The 23,937-nt window shown below is 39.1% G+C and overlaps 1 long non-coding RNA gene across 11 annotated transcripts in view; it reads left to right on the plus strand.

Annotated features, from left to right (window-relative positions):
* LOC109449577 (uncharacterized) overlaps nucleotides 1-23,937 on the plus strand; it is a 490,477-nt gene that overhangs the window by 138,813 nt on the left and 327,727 nt on the right. For 10 of the 11 annotated variants that reach the window (XR_016019524.1, XR_016019527.1, XR_016019523.1 and 7 more), the window contains one exon: nucleotides 7,165-7,327. This is a non-coding gene — a long non-coding RNA (uncharacterized LOC109449577). Of the gene's footprint in view, nucleotides 1-7,164; nucleotides 7,328-18,962; nucleotides 19,020-23,937 lie in introns of all 11 variants that reach the window. The other variant, XR_016019526.1, reaches the window with a different exon arrangement.

Raw genomic sequence — 23,937 nt, forward strand, 5'->3', positions numbered from 1 at the left:
CCCATGGCCACATCACTCCTGTGTCTACTTCTGTCATCACATTGTTTACTTTTCTTCCTCTGTGGTAAAATCTCCCTCTGCTTCTGTCTTATAAGAATACATGTGGTTGCATTTAATGCCCACTCTGATAATCCAGGATAATCTCCCCATTTTAAGATCTTTAATTTAATCACATCTAAAAAGGCCTTTATTTCCATATAAGGTAACATTCACAGATTCCAGGGATTAGGACATGATTATCTTCGGGACAGGGGGTAGAGGTTATTATCTGCCTACCACAACGTGTATTTACCTAATCAACATCAATCTGTGAATTATTTGTGCTATCTCTATCATCCCCCTTGTATTTGGAAGACTTGTGTCATGCAGGGTGTCATGCGGAGTCTCAGCTCCTGCTCCCCACATAAGAACGCAGGATATGGTGAGGTCAAAAAGGGACACCCCCGGAGCAATAGATAGGGGAATCATACCACTATAGTCTCGCTGGGGCTGGGTTGGAGACATAGGAAGCAGGAGCCACACTATCCGCAACCTGCCGTCCACTTCTCTCTGCCAACCAACCTCACTTGCTAGCTGCAATCCACCATGCTAACTGCAATCTGCTCTTGCTAGCTCAGCCACCATCTTCTTGCTAGCTCCCGTTTGCTGCTAGTGTAGCCACAGAAGTTATATTGGTGGACCATGGCTCACTGGTTACAGCTGACGGCCAACTAGCCACAGCTGATGGCCATCCAGTCACAGTTGATGGCCGTTTACTACCTGAGCCAGCACCTTTCCATGTGAGGCCAAGAGCCTGGAAACTGCACTCCTGGCTCTGTCCCCACAACTTGGTACAAAAAATGTAATGTAAAATATCTCATAACTTTATTGATTATGAATTGAAATGACATTATAGCTATATTGTATTAAATAAACGGTCATTAACATAATTTCACTTTTTAAATTTTTTCAATATGGCTACTCAAAAATTATAATTGCACATGAAATTAACATTACACTTCTATTAGCACCGTTCTAGAACATGTGTGAGTCTAATTAGCTTCATCTTATAGGAAAATTGATGTTTTCTTACAAATAAATAATTACAATCCTGAAAGGTGCATGTCATGCGGGAGATCCTGCTCGCTCTCTGCTCCCGCTCCCCACACAAGAACACAGGATATGGTGAGGCCAAAAAGGAACACCCACGGAGCCATAGGTAGGGGAGTCATACCACTACGGTCTCACTGGAGGCTGGGTTTACTGGATGTGCGACCTGCTGTCCGTTTTGTCTGCAACCCACCGACGACTCTCTTTCAGTCTCCTCCACTCTCCTCGGCTCTCCTTCGTAGCCGCAGCAGTTATATTAGTGGCTAATGGCTCAATGGCTACAGCTGACGGCCAACCGGCCACAGCCAACGGCCATCTACTACCCGAGCCAGCACCCCTCCACGTGAGGCCGAGAGCCTGTAAACTACTTTCTGGGGCTCTGCCCCCACACTCCACCCCTACAGGTTCTCGCCTCACAATGTACGCGACAAGCGTCTTCCGCGAGGGTCCCTGTGTCATATTAGCCTACTGACACCTATGGACGAAAAGAAACGGTAGTCTTAGGAACCAACAATGGCAAATCCCTTCCATCTGGGAGGATACATGCCAGCTTCTTGTCCTGGGAAAGGAGGGTTGCTGCCACTGGCACCTTTCCCGGTTTGTGGTACCAAACCTTTATGGCAGTGCTTGGGGTCCCTTGCATAGTTTCAACATGTAACAGAACAGGGGACCCCATAATAGGCCATAGTGAGAGCACATAGTTTCCTCGCAAAATCATCCCGGTATCGGGACCTCTGTATACTACAGTCACTTGAGGTGGCCACTCAGCCACCACCCCTGGCGTCACTTGCAAATCATGAGTCAAACCGGCCCCCCATGGGGCTATCAGACCCAACCACCGACAGTGGGGGCTTTTGACCTGCCAGGGCCAAGTCCATTGCTGCCGTTCCCCTGCTTTCAAGCATGTCGGTGCTGGCAGCAAAATGTTCCCATTTCTGCCGTAGCCTGGCTTTAACAGAGTCTCACTGGTGGTAACTTGTAATTGAATGGGAGCGGCCGTTCGATGTAGCAGAGCTTCTACTGGTGCGGGCCCTCCCTTCCGTGGTCTCTCATTCAGGACTCTCAGGACGTCCCATAGACGCGAGGCCCAGTCACGCATCGTGGGAGGGTGTTTTGACACCCGGAGACCTTGCTTCAAAAGACCATTATAACGTTCAATCATGCCAGCTGCTTGTGGATTGTACGGGGTGTGAAACAACCATTGCACGTCCATCCTGGCAGCCCAGCGCTGCACTTCTTGCCCCGTAAAATGGGTACCCCTGTCACTTTCAATGACTTGGGGGCGCCCATAGAGGGCACACAGCCGTGTAAGGGCGACTACTGTATGCCGCTGATCCGCAGCCGGACAGGGCCAAGCAAACATCAACCCCGTAGCAGTGTCCACTGCTGTAAATGCATATATCGCATTGCGGGCCTTAGGCAGGGGTCCAATGTAATCCACTTGCCAGCGAGTGAGGGGTACCCTCCCTCGCGTAATCTGCTGTGTCTCCCAGGGGAGCCTCCGCCTTTGGGGGCTGTCCTGGGCACAGACAGCACAGTCATAGCAGGCATCTGCTATCTCCTGCCATTTCAAAGGCAGGCCCCAGCGTCTGCTTACCTGCCACATGGTTCGGCTTCCAGCGTGCTGCAATTTCCTATGCAGCCAATGGGCCACATCAGTGGCAGGAGCCCGCTCTAACCATCGTACCCGTGCTAGGGCGTCTGCTTCATCATTACCTGGGGACACTAAGGGGGAGTGACCTGTGACATGCATTAAGGTCACCTCCTTTTTCTGCCCTAGGTCCCAGAGGTCCTGCCACATGGCTTGACCCCACAGTGGACGGTGTCCCACCAACCAGTTTTGGTGTTTCCATGTAGGCAGCCACAGCGTTAGGCCCCGGAACACCGCCCAGCTGTCAGTGCAAATAACTAGGGGCCCGGGTTCGTGGCTGATCACCATCCATACAGCCCGTAATTCAGCCCACTGGCTACTCTGGCCCATCCCAGTATCAAACCAAATGGTGTCTGTTTTGGGCTGCACACCAATAGCCGTCCAAACAGCTGCAGCCCCTCGGCTAGAACCATCGGTAAACCAGGCATCCTCAGGTACTGGGGACTGTCCTTCTTTGTAGGGCGAGGGCTCCAAGTCCTCCCCTTTAGGCAGAGCACTTGGCTCAGCCTGGGCTACAAGCTCCACAGGCCCCAGGACCTGTTGTAGCTCTGTGCTCAAAGGGCTTGAACTAAGGGTGCTACGTTGCTCCAAGTAGGCACCCCACTTGGCGAGGGTGGTGGTCTGTGCCACCCCCGTTTTGGGTCCCTGGGTCCACGTACGGACCCACCCCTGGACAGGATACGTTGTTCTAACCAACACGCGTGCCGTTCCTGTGATGGCTTCTGTGGCCACTAGGGCTGCATACACAGCAGCCAGCTGTTTCTCTATTAGAGAGTAGCGGACCTCCGCTCCTTTCCATAATTGGGACCAAAATCCCACTGGCAACCGGAGACGCTCCTGCCGTTGCCAGAGGCCCCATCCATACCCCTCTTGGGTCACATGAACATCAAGTTCAAATGGGCGGCCGGGGTCCACTACTTGCAGAGCCTGTGCCTGCTGCACTGCCCGTTTTGTGGCAATGAAGGCTTGCTCTATAGCCTCTGTCCAATCCCATGAGGCCCCCTTTTTTATCATATTGTACAAGGGCCTTGCCATTTGTGCTAAATGGGGTACAAATGCCCGCCAATATCCTAGCAGACCCAAATACGTCTGCAGTTGGGAGACCTTGGTCGGCCGGGGAAAGGCTTGTATTTTGTCAATGATTGCCTCAGGTATAACCTTTGTCTTACCCGACCACACAACACCCAAAAACTTGACGGATATGCCAGGGCCTTGGACCTTTTCCTCATTCACCGCCCAGCCGCGTGACTTCAGGTGGCGGAGAAGAGAGGGAGCTGCTTGCTCTAGATCAGAAAGAGAATCTGAGGTTAACAGAATGTCATCAACATAATGAAACAAGGCCACAGAGGATGGGTGATCCCACTGTGCCAAATCCTGGGCCACAAGCCCGTGGCAGATAGTGGGGCTGTGCAAGTATCCTTGCGGAAGGACTTGAAAAGTCCACTGACGCCCATCCCACGTAAAAGCAAACTGCTCTTGACACTCGGGTGCAATGTCAATGGAGAAAAAAGCATTGGCCAAGTCCACTACATAGTGATATGTCCCCAGGCGGACAGTCAGACGATCCATTAAATCATGAATTGAAGGCACTGCAGAGTGCAAGGGTGGTGTCACCTTATTTAACTCCCTATAGTCCACAGTCATTCGCCAGGTCCCATCTGGCTTCTTGACAGGCCATACTGGGGAGTTAAAGGGACTGTGCGTTGGCCTCACAATATGTGCCTTCTCCAATTCCAATATTGTACGCCCGATCTCCTCCTGTCCTCCTGGCAGGCGGTACTGTCGCACTGTAACCACGCGCCAGGGCTGTGGCAACGCTTGAGGAGGGTGGTGAGCATGCCCGCGTGTCACTGCTTTCACCACCCGGATCCGGAGACGGAACTCTCCTACCGACGTCTGTAAGCTGAGGCCATGTAGCACGTCTACCCCTAGAATATATTCCGGAACGGGGGAGACATAAACCTTGTAGGTACGAGGAGGGAGCCTTCCTATACCCAGTGGTAAGGAAACGGCTTTCACAGTCACAGTTTTTCCCCCGTAGCCATCAATGCAGATTGCTGGTCCAGGGAACAGTTCTGGGTTCCCGTAAACGAGACTGCAGTCAGCACCAGTGTCAACTAGAGCCAAAACCCTCTGTACATTCGAAGGGGACCAATGTATGGACAGTTCCACGTGGGGCCTCCGGTCCCTGCTCGTCCCCTCTGACCGGGTACCTTGGCCCCACCCCTAATCAAGCTGAAAGGAATCAGCCTCAAGCGGCTGCATGAAGTCCTGGAGGGACACGGGTCGTGCTTTCCCAGACTCCTCCTTTATGTTTCTCTGGAATTGTTGTTCCGGACGCAACTGTTTCCAAAGTTCAAGCAGGAGTGCATTGGGTTGCTGGTCTATTTTTTCCTGATCAACCCCTGCTGCCACGAGATCACGCCACATCTGTGCGCGTGTTACTCTCTGAGGCCCGCGACCTCGCCCCTTTACCTTTGGTGTGGGCTTCCAGGTCTCAACTGTGCGGACCTCCTGTCTTAACTTCCTTCGCCTCCGGCTTTCAACATCCCCTAGGCTGGCCATGGCAGTTGTAACTTCATGGATCCGTCGCCCTACATACGGTGTAAGAATAGCAACCAAGGATCCAAAAGCACTCGCAGGTGCAGTGTCCAAAACCAGATCTCTCATGCTGGCAGTAAAAAGCTCGTCATCTGGGCCCTGCATATTGAGGTTAAAAATAGCATGTCTCATACCCATTTCACGGATTATTTGCGTAAGTTCTGTATATGACTGCCATTGACTCACAGTGTCTGGCAGCTCGCCAGCCTGTTCCCATACGGTGCGTACCGCAGCCGTGAGCCACGCCATTAGAGAATGGTTGCCTTGGTTGTTGGCCAACCTATGGCAGTTTTGTAACCTTTGTCGCAGGGATGGATGCACGGTCACAAAGGCTAGCTTTTCCATCTCGCCTGGGGAGCAGAGAATGCTGTCTGCTCCCTCATCCCATAAACGTAACAGCCAAGCCGAGATTGGCTCTCCAGGGCGCTGTCTGTACCGCCTCCCCAGCTCCTGCAACTCAGTGGGAGTGTATGGGGTGTAGGTAGTGAACTCAGTCACATCTGGGTTGCCGGCAGCAACGCCCCCGGGGCCCAAAGGTTGCTCATGCTTTACCTTGTGCTTCATGATGGGCCGGGCTTGGGGGTTGGGAGGTACATTTTCTCCACTTGCTTCCTCTGCCTCAGAGTCTCCACCTTGGGGCCCCTGTTCTAACAGGCGGACCCGGGCTTCCAGCGCGTCCAACCGGGACACCTGGTCAGGCACCTGGGCCCTTTCATTAAGCACATTTTCCGTGTTGAGACTCAAAGCCGTGAGGAACATCCAGCCCACGCGGCCGGCTGTAGCCTTCTCCTCCTCCGGCAACTGCTCAGCCAGAGCCTGTAGGGCCCTCTCCACGCTGTCTGGAGAGCCGTCCATCTCCTCCCACCCCTCCTTGGGGGTCCAACTCTTGAGAACAGTGGCCACCGAACACCATATACTGTGTGGGGGCCATACATCCTCCTGCTCAGAGTCAGACGCCATTCCTACCTGGTCGGAATCTTGCTCACCGGGGCAGGTGTCTGAGTGGGTGGAGGCCTCCTTGTAAGCTATCCACATGCTTCGGATCCTAAGGCCGCAACAGATCAACAAAAGGAGGACACCACCTTCTATGCCCAAGAAGGTGGTGTGCCAGCTGGAGGCTCGAGTCTCCCAGGCAAACCGCGCCTCCCGTTCCCGGTGTCGCTCCTCATGGGCCTCCCGAAGCTGGGCTCTCACACGAACAAACCGCTCCACCATGCTTTGGTAGGTTTTGGCCGGCACCGCACTCTGCTTACGAAGCTGAGCTTTTATACGTGTAAACTGCTCCAGTACATTCCGGAGAGTTTCAGCCGACACCATACCCTGCTCGCTGCGCCATTTGTCATGCGGGAGATCCTGCTCGCTCTCTGCTCCCGCTCCCCACACAAGAACACAGGATATGGTGAGGCCAAAAAGGAACACCCACGGAGCCATAGGTAGGGGAGTCATACCACTACGGTCTCACTGGAGGCTGGGTTTACTGGATGTGCGACCTGCTGTCCGTTTTGTCTGCAACCCACCGACGACTCTCTTTCAGTCTCCTCCACTCTCCTCGGCTCTCCTTCGTAGCCGCAGCAGTTATATTAGTGGCTAATGGCTCAATGGCTACAGCTGACGGCCAACCGGCCACAGCCGACGGCCATCTACTACCCGAGCCAGCACCCCTCCACGTGAGGCCGAGAGCCTGTAAACTACTTTCTGGGGCTCTGCCCCCACAGTGCATGCCAAGTTAATTAAAAGCTCAATTTTATCCGATAGCTGTTCTTTGCCCCTTTGTAATCCATACTTATTCAAACTATTTACTGCTGCCTTTCTTGATTTCACAGAAACAGACCAAAAGCACTTCATGTGAAATTACTGATCACCATGGGCTCCGTTAGACACCATGAATCCAGATTCTAGTCACCTGAGAGCAAAAGCAAACCACCAAGAGGCACAGGAGCTCACTGTCGGCCCTGAGGAAACATCTCACAGAGGCAGTCTCGCATGGTGAGTGCCAGGCCAACTGGCAATCTCTCAGCATTGAGAGGAAGTAATGTAATTTTGAGGAGTTTGACATTTTCTTTCAAAAGAAGTCAGATTCTAAATGGTGAAGGGTGGTGAGGAAATAAGGGGGGAATGTTTATGGTCGTGAGGGATCCAGGGAGAACTTATGGGAATGGAAAAGTCTTCCAAAGAAGGAGGCTTGAGATTTGAGAGCAGACCTGTGTGTAAGTCTGAGGGAAGAGTTGCAGAGGAGTGATCAGAGGAGAAAATCTAGGAGGGTCTCCGCAGTGAAGGTCTGTTGAGAGGGAGACGCCACTATTTGTCAAGCCTCTACTGTGTGCTGGGTAACTTCTTACATGTTAATCAAAGTCCATTTATAATATTCATTATGCAGGCCAAACATTTGTGGTGCAGAAAGATTAAACGATTTTCCCAAGGTCACAGCAAATAAGTATCAAGGCCAGATTTAGGATCCATTGATTACTGGGTGAATATTCTTTTAGACTGTTAATGCTAGATTAAAAGGTGAAACTGTGAGGGTGAAAAACACTGAGATAATTTGGGTGATTGGGGTGAAGGAGGGGGTTTGCAGGCCAGAGAAGTGTTTGTACTTGGAATCATTCATGGTAGCTGTAGGAGTACATCACATCTAACGGGCTCAGAAAAAAATGGGATATCGGTTGGCTTTTTAACTAGTCAAGGTTTTGAACTTAACCAGTTCCCTAGCATCCCAAGGTATTTCTGGTAAGCATAGACCTTCAGAGTTTTAGATACGTGCCTATAAGAAATATAAACAATGTTTAAACTTCGACCCCTCACAGATCTGAAAGAAACATAGTCAAAGACAGTTCAAGTTTTAGTTCATCTGTGAAAATGAAGGTATTGAAAGGACCAGTGTTGTGTGGGGTATCAGGTGGGGTCTCTGCTCCCTCTCCCTGCACAAGAACACAGGTGTTGTGCGGGGCGGCCTGCGGGGTCTCTACTCCCGCTCCCCACATAAGAACGCAGGATGTGGCTAGGCCCAAAAGGAATACCCATGGAGCCATAGGTGGGGAAGTCATACCACTGTGGTCTCACTGGAGGCTGGGTTCACACGACGTGCAACCTGCTGTCCACTTTTCTGCCAACCGATGGACGACTCTCCTCAACTCTGCTCCTCTTCCCTCCATAGCTGCAGCAGTTATATTAGTGGCCAATGGCTCAATGGTTACAGCTGACAGCCAACTAACCATAGCTGATGGCCATCTACCACCCGAGCCAGCACCCCTCCATATGAGGCCGAGAGCCTGGAAACTGCTCTCTGGGGCTCTGTCCTCACAACCAGTCTAGCTCATATTTACTGTATGTAATTTAAACATACCATGACTTCACCTCAGCTTCCAGAATTCCCAATTTTATACTTCCTAACTTATGCTCTTGTCATTAGAAATCATTTCATTTTCATTTTTTACCCAGAACCTTCAAGGACTGTGTCACGTGGGGCAGCCTGCGGGGTCTCTGTTCCCGCTCCCCACATAAGAACGCAGGATATGGTGAGGCCAAAAAGGAACACACACGGAGCCATAAATAGGGGAGTCATACTATTATATTCTTGCTGGTGACACTATACTCCCACTGGAGGCTGGATCCACACTGTTCACAACCCTCACTGTACCGCTTGCAGGCTCAGCCACCAACCTCACTTGCTAGCTGCAATCCACCATGCTAACTGCAATCCGCTCTTGCTAGCTCAGCCACCATCTTCTTGCTAGCTCCCATTTTGCTGCTAGCGTAGCCACAGCAGTTATATTAGTGGCCAATGGCTCACTGGTTACAGTTGACGGCCAAGTAGCCACAGCTGATGGCCATCCAATCACAGTTGATGGCCATTTACTAGCTGAGCTAGCACCTTTCTATGTGAGGCGGAGAGCCTGGAAACTGCTCTCTGGGGCTCTGTCCCCACAGACTGAACATCTTTTCTTCAAATATTAGCATTCCCTTCATTTCAGTGGACTCTTCCAGTCATGGGTTCTGAGATAAGTTACTTTATCGATGCCTTTTCCTGGCACTGTTGGTCTCTAATCACTTAAGCATTCGACCTACAGCACATATAAGTAGATGATAGAGTAAATCTTGGAGATGAAGTGGGAGAAGAAGAAAATCCTATCCTCTAACAGACTTGGTTGACCATACATTTCCAAAATCCAAATGTAACCTTTATTCTTAATGCTCTTTGGCAGTGTTATATTAACTGCTCAAGGTTTTCCTTATTCTGATTTCACAATATCCTTCCTTCCTTCTAGCTGTTAATCTTGCCTTTCATTTAGCCAAAATCAAGACATTTGTCTCAGGCTCTCTCATTTCACCTCATTTCAATCAATCACATAACAGAAAACAAAAAGTTGCAACATAACAACTTTTCATCCTTCCCTGAAGTCTGAGAGGGGAACATGCTATAAAGTTAATATCTTTAAGCTCTATCTGAAATCCCTTTTTGTTTTTTTTTGTTTTTTAAATGACAACTGTAATTTTTACTTTTCTTCTGTTATCTTTAATTTCTCCTTTTGTAAAGATTCTTTTTCATGTCCTGATCATGGCTAACTTTTTTTCTTTTTAATTTTGGTAAATCAATAGGAAAAATGATATATCATTATTCTTTAAATTAACCTTTATGAATCATGTGAATAAAATATTAAATATTTGTTAGTTATTTCATTTCCTACCCAGTGAATTGCCTTTTAAACATTTATGCCGCATTTTTTATTTATAAATCAGTGTAAATTTTGCATTTTAAAAAACAAAACTTGTTTATGAGTTAACATGCAGCATTTGTCTATCATATTTGTGACAAGTACTTTTCAGTTTATTGTATCTTACTAATGTCAAAGAAATGGCAGAAATTTAAAAGTTAAACAAATTTAAAACTTAATTTTTTATATCAGATGGGTCACTGTTTCCCTTTGTGATATCTTCAAATTCTTCTATACTTAGAGTGTTATGTGCTTTCTGTATTTCAGATTAATATATATTTATATATTTTTATATTACTGTTTTTATTTTATTTAAAGTTTTGAATTCATATAGCATTGTTTCATAATATTACCAGTTTATCATAAGTGTACAAAATAGCAAATCATCTTTAACTTGCTCAGTTCAATTCCTACTCCATGTCATTAATTTAGAAGGTACAATTTTCCAAAATTAAATAAAAATTGACAATTTTACTGATTCATTCTATTAGACTATGGGTAGCTTAGTAAGGATAAAAATCATGTCATATTTGTATTCTTACCATATAACATAAACCTTAATATATTATTTAAGACTATTTATAATACATAATATGCTTTCAATAAATGTTTGCTGAATTGGATTACAAAATTAGGTTATCATATTAAGTCAATGTCATGGTAATTATTGTGTTAATATAATACTTTGCAGTGTCTTTTTAAAATCATACTCTTAACCAAGCCAACTTATATATCATTCGGTTGTCATCGTTCCTTATTCCTATATTCTTTCTTTTTTTCTATCCAGCTTTAGATGATGTTGGCATAGTCTCCTCTCTGCTTCTCATTCTAGAATCAGCTGCTTGATTTCAAAGGGCATGTATTTACCGTGTGTCTTTTATTCTTTCTGATCACTTTGAATGACCAGCCATCTTCAATCCCTAGGACTCCCTATCCGCATGAGCTTTTGTATAGGACTGGCCTTATCCATTCACAAATATGGCAGGCTTCACTTCCTTTATCTGCAGTAAGTAAAACACAGAGACTTAATGTCCTGGTTTTATTTTTCTTAATATTGGAAAACAGATTGATCAAACTTTCTGGACTGTAGATTGTGTTTATAGTTTAAAACTTCCTGAAGCAAATGTAGAAGGTAGAGTGGAGTGACAGACAGAGGTGAATGCATGAAACTGACAAGACAATTGTATGAAAATCTTAATAGAATAAAATTAAGCACCTAGGTTGCCTTCTATAATTTTTTTAAAGAAATAAACTTGAAAAAGAAATAGATGTACATGTTGTTTTAAGGCTAGTCAGAACAAAAATAATAAGTCAGAGACACATTGAAAACTTTTACATGTGGATATCTAGTTTTCCCAACACTATTTGTTGATTAGACTGTCCTTTTTATATTGAATGGTTTCAGCATCAAATCGTTTGACCATGTATGTGAGGGTTTATTTCTGGGATGCTCTATTCTGTTACGTTGGTTTATATGTCTGTCTTTACACTAGTATCACACTGTTTTGATTATTATAGCTTTGTCATAAATTTCAATATCAGAAGTATGAGTCTTCCAAGTTTGTTTTGTTTTTTCAAGATTGTTTTGGCTATTCAGAGTCTCTTGAGATTCCACATGAATTTTAGGGTTGGCTTTTCTAAGTTTTTCAAAAAACATCATTGGGATTTTGACAGGGACTATATGAACCTAGATCACTATGGGTAGTATTGATATCTCAAGAATATTGAGTACCCCAATGTATAATATTGGATGTGTTTCCATTTATTTATATCGTCTTTAATGTTTTTCAGCAATATTTTATAGTTCTATTTTACAAGTTTATCACCTCATTGCTTAAGTTAATTTCTACATATTTTATTCATTGTGATGCTATTATAAATGGAATTGTTTTTGTAATTTCCTTTTCAGATTGTTTATTGTTAGTGTTTAGAAATTCAACTGATTCTTGTATTATTATTTTAATCCTACTACTGTGTTAGACTCATTTATTAGTTCTAATAGTTTTTTTCTTGTGAAACATTTAGGATTTTATACATAGAATGTTTCATCAGGTATCATTTTACTTCTTCCTTTCAAATTTAGATGCATTTTTTTTCCCCTCACCTAATTGCTCTGGCTAGAACTCCCAGTACTACCTTGAACAGAAGTGGCAAAAGTGGACATCCTTTCCTTGTTACTGATTTTTGAAGAAAAACTTTCAGTATTTTATAATTGAGTATGATGTTCACTGGGGTTTTTCCTACATGATTTGTATTATATTGAGGTGGTTTCTTTCTCTTCCTAGTTTGTTGAGTCTTTTTATTATGAAAGGTTGTTGAATTTTGTTAAATGCTTTTACTGCTTCCAATGAGATGATCATGATTTGTTATTTTTTATCTTCATTCTATTAATGTGATATATGATGATTTTTTATGTTGGACCATCATCTCATTCCATTAACAAATCCCACTTGGTCATGTTGTACAATCCATTTAATAAGCTCCTAAATTTGGCTGGCTAATATTTTGTTGAGTACTTTTATGTTTGTGTTCATAAAGGATATTGGTCTGTAGTTTTCTTTTTTGGTAGTGTCTTTGTCTGGCTTTGGTATCAGGATAATGTGAGCCTCACAGAATGAGTTAGGAAATGTTCCCTTCTGGGTGTTTTTTTTTTCTTTCTATTTTTTATTTTTTTTTAAGAATTTGAGAAGGATTGGTACTGTAGTCCCCGCTCATTTGCAGTTTTGGTTTCCATAGTTTCAATTACCTACAGTCAACCGTGGTTGGAAAATATTAAATGGGAAATCCCAGTAATAAAAAATTTATAAGTTTTAAATTCTGTGTCATTCTAAGTAGCCTGATGAAATCTCCCATTATCTCATTTTGTCCCACCCACGATGTGATTTATCCCTTTGTCCAGCACATCCATGCTGTATATGCTACTGTCCCATTAGTCATTTAGTAGAAATCTTGGTTATCAGATCAGTTATAGACAGAAAGGCAGACAACCTTCAAATACATTTTATTACAGTATATTGTTACAATTGTTCTATTTTATTATTAGTTATTACTGTTTTCCTATTACTATACCTAACTTATAAATTAAACTTTATTATAGATATGTACATATAGGGAAAAAATCATAGTATGTACAAGGTTTGATACTATCCCTGCTTTCAGATACCCACTGCGATTTTTGGAACATATCCCCCATGGATAAGGGGAGACTACTGTATTAGGTTTTTAAGTGTTTGGTAGAATTCACCAGTGAAGTCATCAGATCTTGGAGTTTTCTTTGTGAGGAGAATTTTGATTACCGATTCAATTGCTTTACTAGTTATATGTCCATTCAGATTTTCTATTTATTTATGATTTAGTTTTCAAAGTCTTTGTGTTTCTAGGAATTTATCCATTCATCTAAGTTATCTAATATCTTGATGTGCAATTGTTTATAGTACACTCGTATATTCCTTTTTTATTTCTGTAGAATTGGTAGTATTTTTCCCACTTTCATTTTTTATTTTAGTAATTTGAATGGTGTCTCTTTTTTAAATCTATCTACCTAAAGGTCTGCCAATTTTGTTGATCTTCTCAAAGAACAAATTTTTGGTTTTATTTATTTTTCTCTGTTATTTTTCTCTTCTCTATTTTGATTATCTCTGCTTTAATTTTTATTACTTTCTTCCTTCTGCTAGCTTTGGGTTTAGTTTGTTCTTCTTTTTCTAGTTCCTTAAGTGTAAACTTTTGTGATCTTTCTTTTGTTTTTATATGTTTTGCATTTTTTTTTTAAATTTCAGCTTTATTGGTGTATAATTGATATATAAAATTATAAGATTTAAAGTATACATTGTAGTGATTTGGTATACATATACATTGTGAAAGAATTCCTTCCATGTAGTTATTCAACACATCATCACCTCACATTTTCTTTCTGTGTGTCTGTGTGAGAACATTTAAATTTTACTCTCTTACCAAATATAAATTATGCAATACAGTGTTATCAACTATATTCACCATATTTTACATCAGATCCTTAGACAGTATTAATTTTATAGCTGAAAGTTTGTAGCTTTTACCAACCTCTTCCTATTCCCCCCACCCTCACTTGTTTTTTAATGTAAGTGCTTATAAATTTCCCCGTTATTGCTTTCACTGTGTCCCGTAAGTACTGGTATGTTGTATTTATGTTTTCATTTTTATTTTTCAGTTTCCCTAGTGATTTCTTAATTTATCTCTTGATAGTTTAAGAGTGGATTTTTTTTAATTGCCACCAATTTATGAATTTTCTTTTACCTCTATTGTTGAATTTTAGCTTCTTTGTGTGTGTGTGTGTGTGTGCGCGCGCACGCGCTTAGCCAAGATACTTTACATGATATTGGCACTTTGAAATCTACTGAGACTTAATTTGTTGTCTATCCTGGAAAATGTTTCATGTACACTTGAAAAGAATATGTATGCTATTGTTGGGTAGAGTGTTCTATGTATGTCTATTAGTAGTTTATTGTGTTACTTAAGTCTTCTATTTCTTACTGTCTTCTGTCTAGTTGTTCTATCCATTATTGGGAGCGGGGTATTCAATAGTCTCTAATTATTATTATAAAACTGTCTATCTCTCCCTTTAATTCTGTCAGATTTTGCTTAATATATTTTGATAGTCTCTTTCTACGTATATAAATGCTTATAACTGCTACATCTGCTTGCTGTTTTGAACATTTTATTAATATATACTAATGTGTTGCTTTATTTCTTGCAACTTTTTTGATTTAAACTCTATTTGTCTCATATTAGGATAGTCAGTTCTTCTTTGGTTACTATTTGCATGGAATATATTTCCCATCTTTTAACTTTCATTCTATTTGTGTCCTTGGATCTAATGTGAGTCTCTTATAGACAGAGTATAGTTTGATTGTATTGTTAGCCATTCTGGCCATCTCTGTGTTTTTCTTGGAAAGTTAATCAATTTATTTTTACAGGAATCTCTGATAAGGAAGTACTTACCTCTGTCATTTTGCATTTGCTTTTTATATGTCTCATAACTTTTTTTGTCCCTCACTTCTTGCATTACGTTCTCTTTTTGTGTTTAGATTATTTCTTTTTGTTTTGGTAGTGAAATGTTTAAATTAATTTCTCATTTCCTTTTGTGTATATTCTATAGCTATTTTATTTATGGGGGATTACTATGGGGAATACATTTAACATCCTAAAGTTATAATACTCTAATTTGAATTTATACCAGCCTAATTTCAATAACATACAAAATCTGCTCACTTTCAGTACTTTTCCTACCACTTTTAGTTGTTGGTGTCACAAAATTACATCTTTATACATTGTGTGTCCCCAAATAAACTAATAATTCTCTTAAATTTATCTTTTAAATAACATGTGGAATTACAAACCAAATTTACAATAATACTAACTTTTAGACTATTTTTGTATTAGTCTCTTATATTATGTATTAAAAAATAAAGTTACAAACCATTGTTACAATATAACACACTTTTATAATTTCCATGTATTTATATATTTTGAGACCATTATTTCTTCATATGGCTTCAAGTTACTGTGTAATGACCTTTCATTTCCCCGTGCAGGACTCCTTTGAGCATTTCTTGCAGGACAGATATAGTGATAATCAACTCCCTCAGCTTTTGTGTATCTGGGAGTGTCTTAATTTCTTCTTCATTCTTGCAGGACAGTTTGCCAGATATAGGATTTTTCAGTTGACCATTTTGTTTGTTTGTCTTCTATTAACACTTTGAACATACTGGCCCACTGCCTTCCTGCCTATAAATTTCTGATGAGGAATATGCTCATATTCTTATTGAGGGTCCTTTGTATGTGATAAGTCACCTCTCTCTTTCTGCTTTCAAAATTCTCTTTGTATTTGGCTTTGGAAAGTTGATTGTAATGTGTCCTGATGTAGGTGTTATTGAGATCCTTTTGCTTGGAATTTGTTGAACTTCTCGGATAGTTTTATTCACAGCTTCTATTGAATTTGAGGTTTTCAGCCATTATTTCTTCAAATGTCCTAAATGCCCATTTCTCTCTCTTTTAATTTTCCGTGACTCCCAAAATGCACAGGTTGATCTACCTGATGGTGTCCCACAGGTTCCTTAGGCTCTATTCACTTTTCATCTGTTGTTTTTTTTTTTTTCGTTTGTTTGTTTGTTTGTTTTTTGTTTCTCAGACTCAATTTCCATTGTCTTCAAGTTTACACATCTTTACTCTGCTTGTCCAAATCTGCCTTTGGATGTGTAATTTTATATATAGATGGGAAGACCAATTCCTAGTGCTTTCTACTCTTCTATCTTCCCAGAACCCAACTCGCTTGATGTTTTGTTTTGTTTATTTGTTTGTTTGTTTTTTAAAAGATGTTATTGGGGAAGGGGAACAGGACTCTCTTGGGAAACATTGTGTACTTCCAGGACTTTTTTTTTTTTTCCAAGTCAAGTTGTTGTCCTTTCATTCTTAGTTGTGGAGGGTGCAGGGGTGCAGCTCAGCTTCAGGTCAAGTTGCCATTGCTAGTTGCAGGGAGCACAGCACACCATCCCTTGCGGGAGTTGAACTGGCAACCTTGTGGTTGAGAGCCTACTGGCCCATGGGAGAATCGAACCGGCAGCTTTCGGAGTTAGGAGCACAGAGCTCCAACCACCTGAGCCACCGGGCCAGCCCTTGCTTGATGTTTTAAAATAGCTACAGACTTACTTCAGTTACCACAGTAAAGACAATGTTTTATTGAATGAATTTTAATTTAAGTATGGTAATTATATTTATGTTCATTATATGCTCAAGAATATATATCATATCAGTAAAGGGTTTTCTTTATATTATTTACTTAAAATCCACACTTCTTTTAGCAGTAGTACAGGGACTTATGCATTTTTCTAATCAATGAAAAAGAAAAGATGCGTAAGAAAGAAAATATTGAGTATGAATTTCTAGCCTGAAATTTTTTCTTGTCTTTTTCCTATAAAATACAAACTTATCACTGAAGTTGGATTAATTAAAGGAAGAAACATTTAGTTATTTGACAGTTCCCGCTGTTAATCCAGTTATTTAGTTACATCAAGCACAATCACTTTTATCAAGTTTGCTTCTTCAACCATTTTCCTGTTGAGATGTAGAACAGTGCCATTTATCCTAATGTGCTTATAAAGTTTTAATCCTAAATCAGAAACAATGACAGTCTCAGCCTATGTTATCATACTGACAGACTGGCAACTTTGCAACCCATGGAAGACATTTTAAAGGAATATTTATTTTCCATTCATCAGGCATTGAATTACTAAAAAATGTAAGTGCCTGTCATATAGATATAGATATAGATATAGATATAGATATAGATATAGATATAGATATAGATATTACATCTTGGAGAACTATGGATGTAGAAGAGATCAAAACATGATAACTGCCTTTAAAGACCTTCTAGACCAGTAGCGAGAAGTGAATTTTGCTACCAAAAAAAAAAAGAAGTTTATTGAAGAATCATGAATTCTTCAATAAGGATTGAAAGAGGAGCTTACATTCTAAATAGAGGGATTGAAATTGTTCAAGGCAAAGAATTAAACCACATGACAATTAAAGGAACTATAAGTCATTTAGAATGGCCATTAGTATAGGTTACCTATGAGAGGAATCATGGCAAACACTGTGACTGGAGAGGTAGGCAGGCAGGGCTCAGGTCATGGCAAGCCTTGATAACAAGCTAAGGTGTTTGGGTTTTTTTTGAGATAAATGAAAGATTTTATACATGGAAATACAATAAACATATTTGAATTCCTGGGGTTGATAAATCTAAAACATTCTCATGCCTATTCAGAGAGTCTCCAGTAGAATCAAGCTCAGGTGTCCACCTCAATCACCATCCTGGGATTGGGTTTCCCTCTTTGTTTCATTCTTCCCAGTTTCCTACTGTAATTCCTTTGGAAACATTTTCCCAGATAAACTGCTCCTTGCAAACCTCTGTCTCAGGCTTTCCTTTTTGCGCCAAACTATGCTAAGGAAAAGTATAATAATGGAAGTGCTCAGCCATAACCACACAAGGAAATTATAAGATCCCTCAAATTTTCCAGAACACCTAGTGAATGTTACACCACAGCTGAAAACAATTACTTTACATGGATAGGTTTGGGAATGATATTTGCAAAGAAAATATATGTATTTTCTACATGTTGTATATGCTGTTCTAAATATGTCCTTCAGATTAAGTTTATTGATTTTGCCATTCAAATTCAGATTATCCATATTGGTGTGTCACAACAATGATGTTGGTACCATCATTTTGAAAATATGTAGGAGAAATAACTATTTCAGTTGTTACAGTTATGGTAGGGGAGTACTGTCCTTTTATTGGTGGAGGAGGCCATGGATAATAAATATTATTACAATGACTATGAGAGTGCCCAACAATAGACAAAATGCTATATGACTAACCTTCAATCCTAACTTTCTTTGACATGCACAAAGTATTTAATTGGTGTTTTATACTACAATGAGTTTTTACAAGCATATAATTACCATGAAGAAGAAGGGAAGATATAGTCAACACTGAGGAGGCAGAGAGTCAGAAACAGCTGGGTCCATGATGAACTTAGATGTCTAATCAACTGATTAAAAATTTGTTCTCATTTGTACACTGGCTATGTTTGCTAATATATTCCCTGATTGGTTAAGCGTGTTTGAGTTTTTTTCCTTGTTTGTTTTATATATACAGCTAAAACCAACCTAACATTTTGACACAAAGATTTTTATTATGAGTTGTTATTGTTAGCATGAATGATCACCCCCATGATATAATCCATTAGTAAAATGAAAAAAAAAATCTTAATCTAAATTTTAAGAAATTTTAAATAATCACATTTATTTTAAATCTAGGCCCTTTAATAAACTTTCTAAACAAAGTACAATCAGTTTTCTTTATTTTCCAGGTATATAATTATACACCTACTGATAATTATTCACCATTTTCAAAATCTATATTTGAAGTGAGTATTGAATTTATCAATTGCATGATGAGCCTTGAGATGATGACATTATTATTTTTAAAAGGGTCTTTTGTATTTTTCTAATTTTAAAATCATTCGTGTATTCTGGGACATTACATAATTCAGTTAATAGCTTTTGATTTGCTATTTTTAAAATCTGTTTTAATCGGAGTACAAAATGATTTACTTTTTATACTATATTTGTAACACTTTGTAATATATTAAATTGGTTTCCATGCTTTTCTATACCATAGAAAATTTAAGTAGCATTTGTCTTTTCAAAATTACCAGCAGAATTATATTCTTTATAGCTAAGAAAGTATCCTTCTTATCTCTCATGATTTTATTATCCTATGTCTATTTCTTAATTTTATTTAATTTTCAATTTCTCTCTTAATTATAATGGCCAAAGTTTTGTGCATATTTTTTTATTTATTTTAAAGATCCTGCTCTTGAGTATATTTACTAATTCTGCTCTTTTATGCTTTTTAAAAAAAAATTCCTTAATTTCTGCTATTGTTTGATTATTTTTACACAAAAAGTAGTTCATATTATGTTACTATTTTGTTTAACATCATTCTTAATTAATTTATATTTGTATGAATGTACCATAACTTGCTATTTGCTTGTTTGAATTATTTATGCTATTTCTAAATTTCCCCCTTTTTTGCTATTACATATTAAACATTGTGATAAATATTATTATATATACTTTCTTGAGAATTCCTTTATTTCCTGAGGATAAATTCCTATAAGAAAAATTACTATGCTAAATATTTTTTCTTTTTCCAGCTTTGTTGTGCATTGGCAAATTAATTGCCTCTTAGAAAGTTTGTACAATATCCATTGTATGCATTCATAAGTTTGCTTTTGAATCATATGAAAATAGATTTAAATAACATTTGAGCTTTTTCTATCACTCTTATTAAAAATGTAAATGGGACTGGGTAACCCTATATTTCTTTTTTGTAATTTAAAAATTTATTGAAAAAATATCAAAGATATTTAGTTTTAGAATTATCTTAATGAGGATAAAAACAGATATGAAAATAGTAAATTTCCATAGAGATTTTGGTGCTATCCCCAGAAGTGATTTAGCGCTGAATTATAAACTTTTAACTCTAACTTTTCTACAAAGTCATGCTTTTACTTTATTATGTAAGTAGGGGAAGGGAAACTTCTGGGGTTGTTAATGTTTTCATTGAGATAAGTAAAAGAATCTCAATGTAGAGAAGCAGAATGAGGCTATTCTCTGTATGTTTAATAACCTCTCCTCTGTGACTTTCAGTTTCACTTTGTTTCTTGTCAAATTCTCTGAACTCTTCAAGGACACTCTAACAGTAGAAAAGCGCATTTCAACATAATTTAGAACAACAACAAAAACAACTCTCCTGGGCTTCCCTGACATAAAACTTCTCCAGTTTTATGTATTGAGATGATTGCTTGAAATGAGGGGACATAAGTTTATACTGAGACCCTTAACTGTTTATATTTTTTTGGAATCTGAAGAAAGAGATGGGAGGGGTGGCTGGTTAGCTCAGTTGGTTAGAGCATGGTACTAATAACACCAAGGTTGTGGGTTTGATCCCTGCATAGGCCACTGTGAGCTGCACCCTCTTTAAAAAAATAAATAAATGTAAAATAAAATCAAATAAAGACTGCAGGGCCCACCCTCGCCTCCGTAATTAAAAAAAAAAAGAAAAGAAGAGAAAGAAAGAGATGGGAAAAGATAAGCCATTGGCTTTGGAGTTAGGAATACCTGTGTTCAAATTTGTGTTTGTTACGTATTCATTTAGTAACTTTGGGAAAGATAGTTAATATCCCTAAGTCTCAGAAAGATTTAATGATAGGATGAAAATTTATATAAATTTCCAATCTATTATTTATTATGTAAATATGTTTTCACTGTTCAATTGATGTGCATGTATGGTGGCATATGTGTTTACACACACAATTTAGTAGGTTCATGAAGCATAAGCATATACAGTAGCCATTTTTTCTGAAGAAGAGAACTTATTGAAGGGAAATTTGTATACAAATTTCATATCCACCATCGATTGGCTACATGACCTTGGATAAGTTAATTGCTCTTCTGTTTTATGCACCATCCATCTTTTTTCCCTATACTGGCTAGTTGAAGAAATTGCTTGGGTAAGGTGAGGCTTTTTTTCCCCCCTGGAGCAGATTCTTTATCTTTTTCAGATCTTATACCCTAGCTAACCATCTCATTATACACACTGCTAAGGTTAAAGAAAGAATGTCCAACAGCAAAAATTTATTTTGTCTTTTAATGTCATTACCACTCATGCAGTATATTGTTTACATTTACACTAAACTACCACTTATTTAAATGTCTTACTTCTATCTGTCAATACTGGTATAACAATGATATAGCTTTTTATTTTTATTTGTGTATTAATCTGCTTAGAACATATGTCAAACTATTCCTGCAAAACACTGGCTGAACCAATCCTCAAGAGACATCTATATTGGATCAATAATTCCCTGGAGTTATGAACGTTTTTTGTTTTGTTTCAGTAGTTTCTTTTTCCCCTTCTTAATCTTTACTTGGGAAAATTTTGCATTCAGTTCACAATCAGGCTTATTCTGCTTTCCTCAACACAATAGTGGAAATGAAATAAAACGTATAGGTAGCATATTGTCAATACACAGTTACTGTAATGTTGCATTTACATGCCTTACAGATGTTTGCCTATGTAATTATTTAAAAGTATATTTTACATTGCTTTTATATAATGCCTATCAACAGAAAGCCAAGAGCTAAAAATTTAACTCTGAATACGTTTTTCACTAAAAATGTATAACAAATAATGTCATCTTTATTTCTATTATCATCAGTTCCATCTGATTGTGACATTAAGTGGCTGCCAGAAGATTGACCTCCTTACTCTCCATCACCTTCTTGAGTTCTTCACACCCTTCCTCCACTAATGGCCACTCCCAATAAAATCTTTTCTTCTTCCTCAGTAAATTACATTTTATATATAAACTGTATTCTTTACTTTCACACTGTTGTTTATTACTTATGTAAATATGTTTTCACTGTTCAATTGATTTAATTTTCTGTGAAAAATTATTTGGATATGTTGGTTTGGGATATAATGCATCATCTTTTCCTCATTAAAATGAGTGGAGATACATATATATATATATATATATATATATATATGTGTGTATATATATCCATATATACACACACACACACATATACGCATACACACACATATGTATATACAGGCAAAATATTCAGGAACAAATAAATCTTTTCAACTATAAAATGTGTATAAATTTATTCTCTAGAGCTTCATAAGACAGTATAACTTTTATTGCCTAGAAATGTAACTTCCTTGTTGAAAATCATAAATAAACCTTTACATTAAAAGTCATTAGTTGTTAAATTCCATAAGTATCATGCTACATATAAAATGCTACAAACTATACATTTAAAGGACATTTGTATCACTTATAAATTTCAAATATCATCATGTAAATTACATAAGAATCTTAATATACTGTATTAAAAATCTATAATTTAAAAGTGCCAAAATTTAATAATATAGCTAAGTTAAATTTTATTGTGCCAGTCTGTAGCATATTTTTTTCAATTCCCATCCTCCCACCCCCCTCTATAACTGTGGGTCTGTTTCTGTTTCATTTATTTTTTTATTTATTTTTAGATTCCACATATAGGTGAGATCATATGGTACTTGTCTCTCTCTGACTTACTTCACTTAGCATAATATCCTCTAGGTTTATCCATGTTGTTGCAAATGGCAAGATTTCCTTCTTTTTATTGATGAATATAATATTCCATTGTGTGTGTGTGTATGTGTGTGTGTGTGTGTGTGTGTGTGTGTGTACATACCTCATCTTCTTCATCCATTCATTTATTAATGGACATCTAGGCTGCTTCCGTGCCTAGACTATCACTGCTAATGCTGCAATGAACATAGGGGTGGATATATACCTTTTTGAATTAGTGTTTTTATTTTCTTTCAATAAATACCCAGAAGTGGAATTGCTGGAGTATATGGCAGCTCTATTTTTAGTTTTTTGAGGAATCTCCATACTGTTTGCCATAGAGGCTGCACTAATTTACAATTCCACCAACAGGGTACAGAGTGGGATTGTAAATTAGTGAAGCCCTTGTTATTTGTTCATTTGTTGATGACAGCCATTCTGACAGATGTGAGATGGTATCACATTGTGGTTTTAATTTTCATTTCCCTGATGATTAGTGATGTTGAGCATCTTCTCATATGTCTGTTGGCCATCTGTATGTCCTCTTGAGAGACATGTCTATTCAGGTCCTTTGCCCATTTTTAAAACGGATTGTTGTTTTTTTGGTATTAATTTGTATGAGTTCTTTATATATTTTTGGATATTAACCCAGTATCAGATGTATCATTTACCAATATCTTTTCCCTTTCAGTCGGCTGTCTTTTTGTTTCATTGATGGTTTCCTTTGCTATGCAAAAACTTTTTATTTGATGTATTCCCATTTGTTTACTCTTTCTTGTGTTTTCCATGCTTAAGAAGATGTATCCAAAAAGATATTACTAGGAGTGATATCTAAAAGTTTACTGCCTATGTTTTCTTCTAGGAGTTTTATGGTTTCAAGTCTAACAGTTAAGTCTTTAATCCGTAAGAGTTTGTCTTTGTATATGGTGTAGAAAAGTCATCCAATTTCTTTTCTTTTCTTCTTTTTTTTTTTTACACACAATGAGATGCAGTTTTGCCAACACCACTTATTGAAGAGACTGTATTTGCTGCATTGTATATCCTTGCCTTCTCTTTTATAGATTACTTGACCATTACTTGACCATATAAGTGAGGATTTATTTCTGGGTTCTATTCTATTTAATTGATCCATATATCTGTTTTTATGTTAGTACCA

Source organism: Rhinolophus sinicus, chromosome 17, assembly GCF_057876585.1.
Source record: "Rhinolophus sinicus isolate RSI-liver-muscle chromosome 17, RSI-T2T, whole genome shotgun sequence".
Taxonomy (NCBI): Eukaryota; Metazoa; Chordata; class Mammalia; order Chiroptera; family Rhinolophidae; genus Rhinolophus; species Rhinolophus sinicus.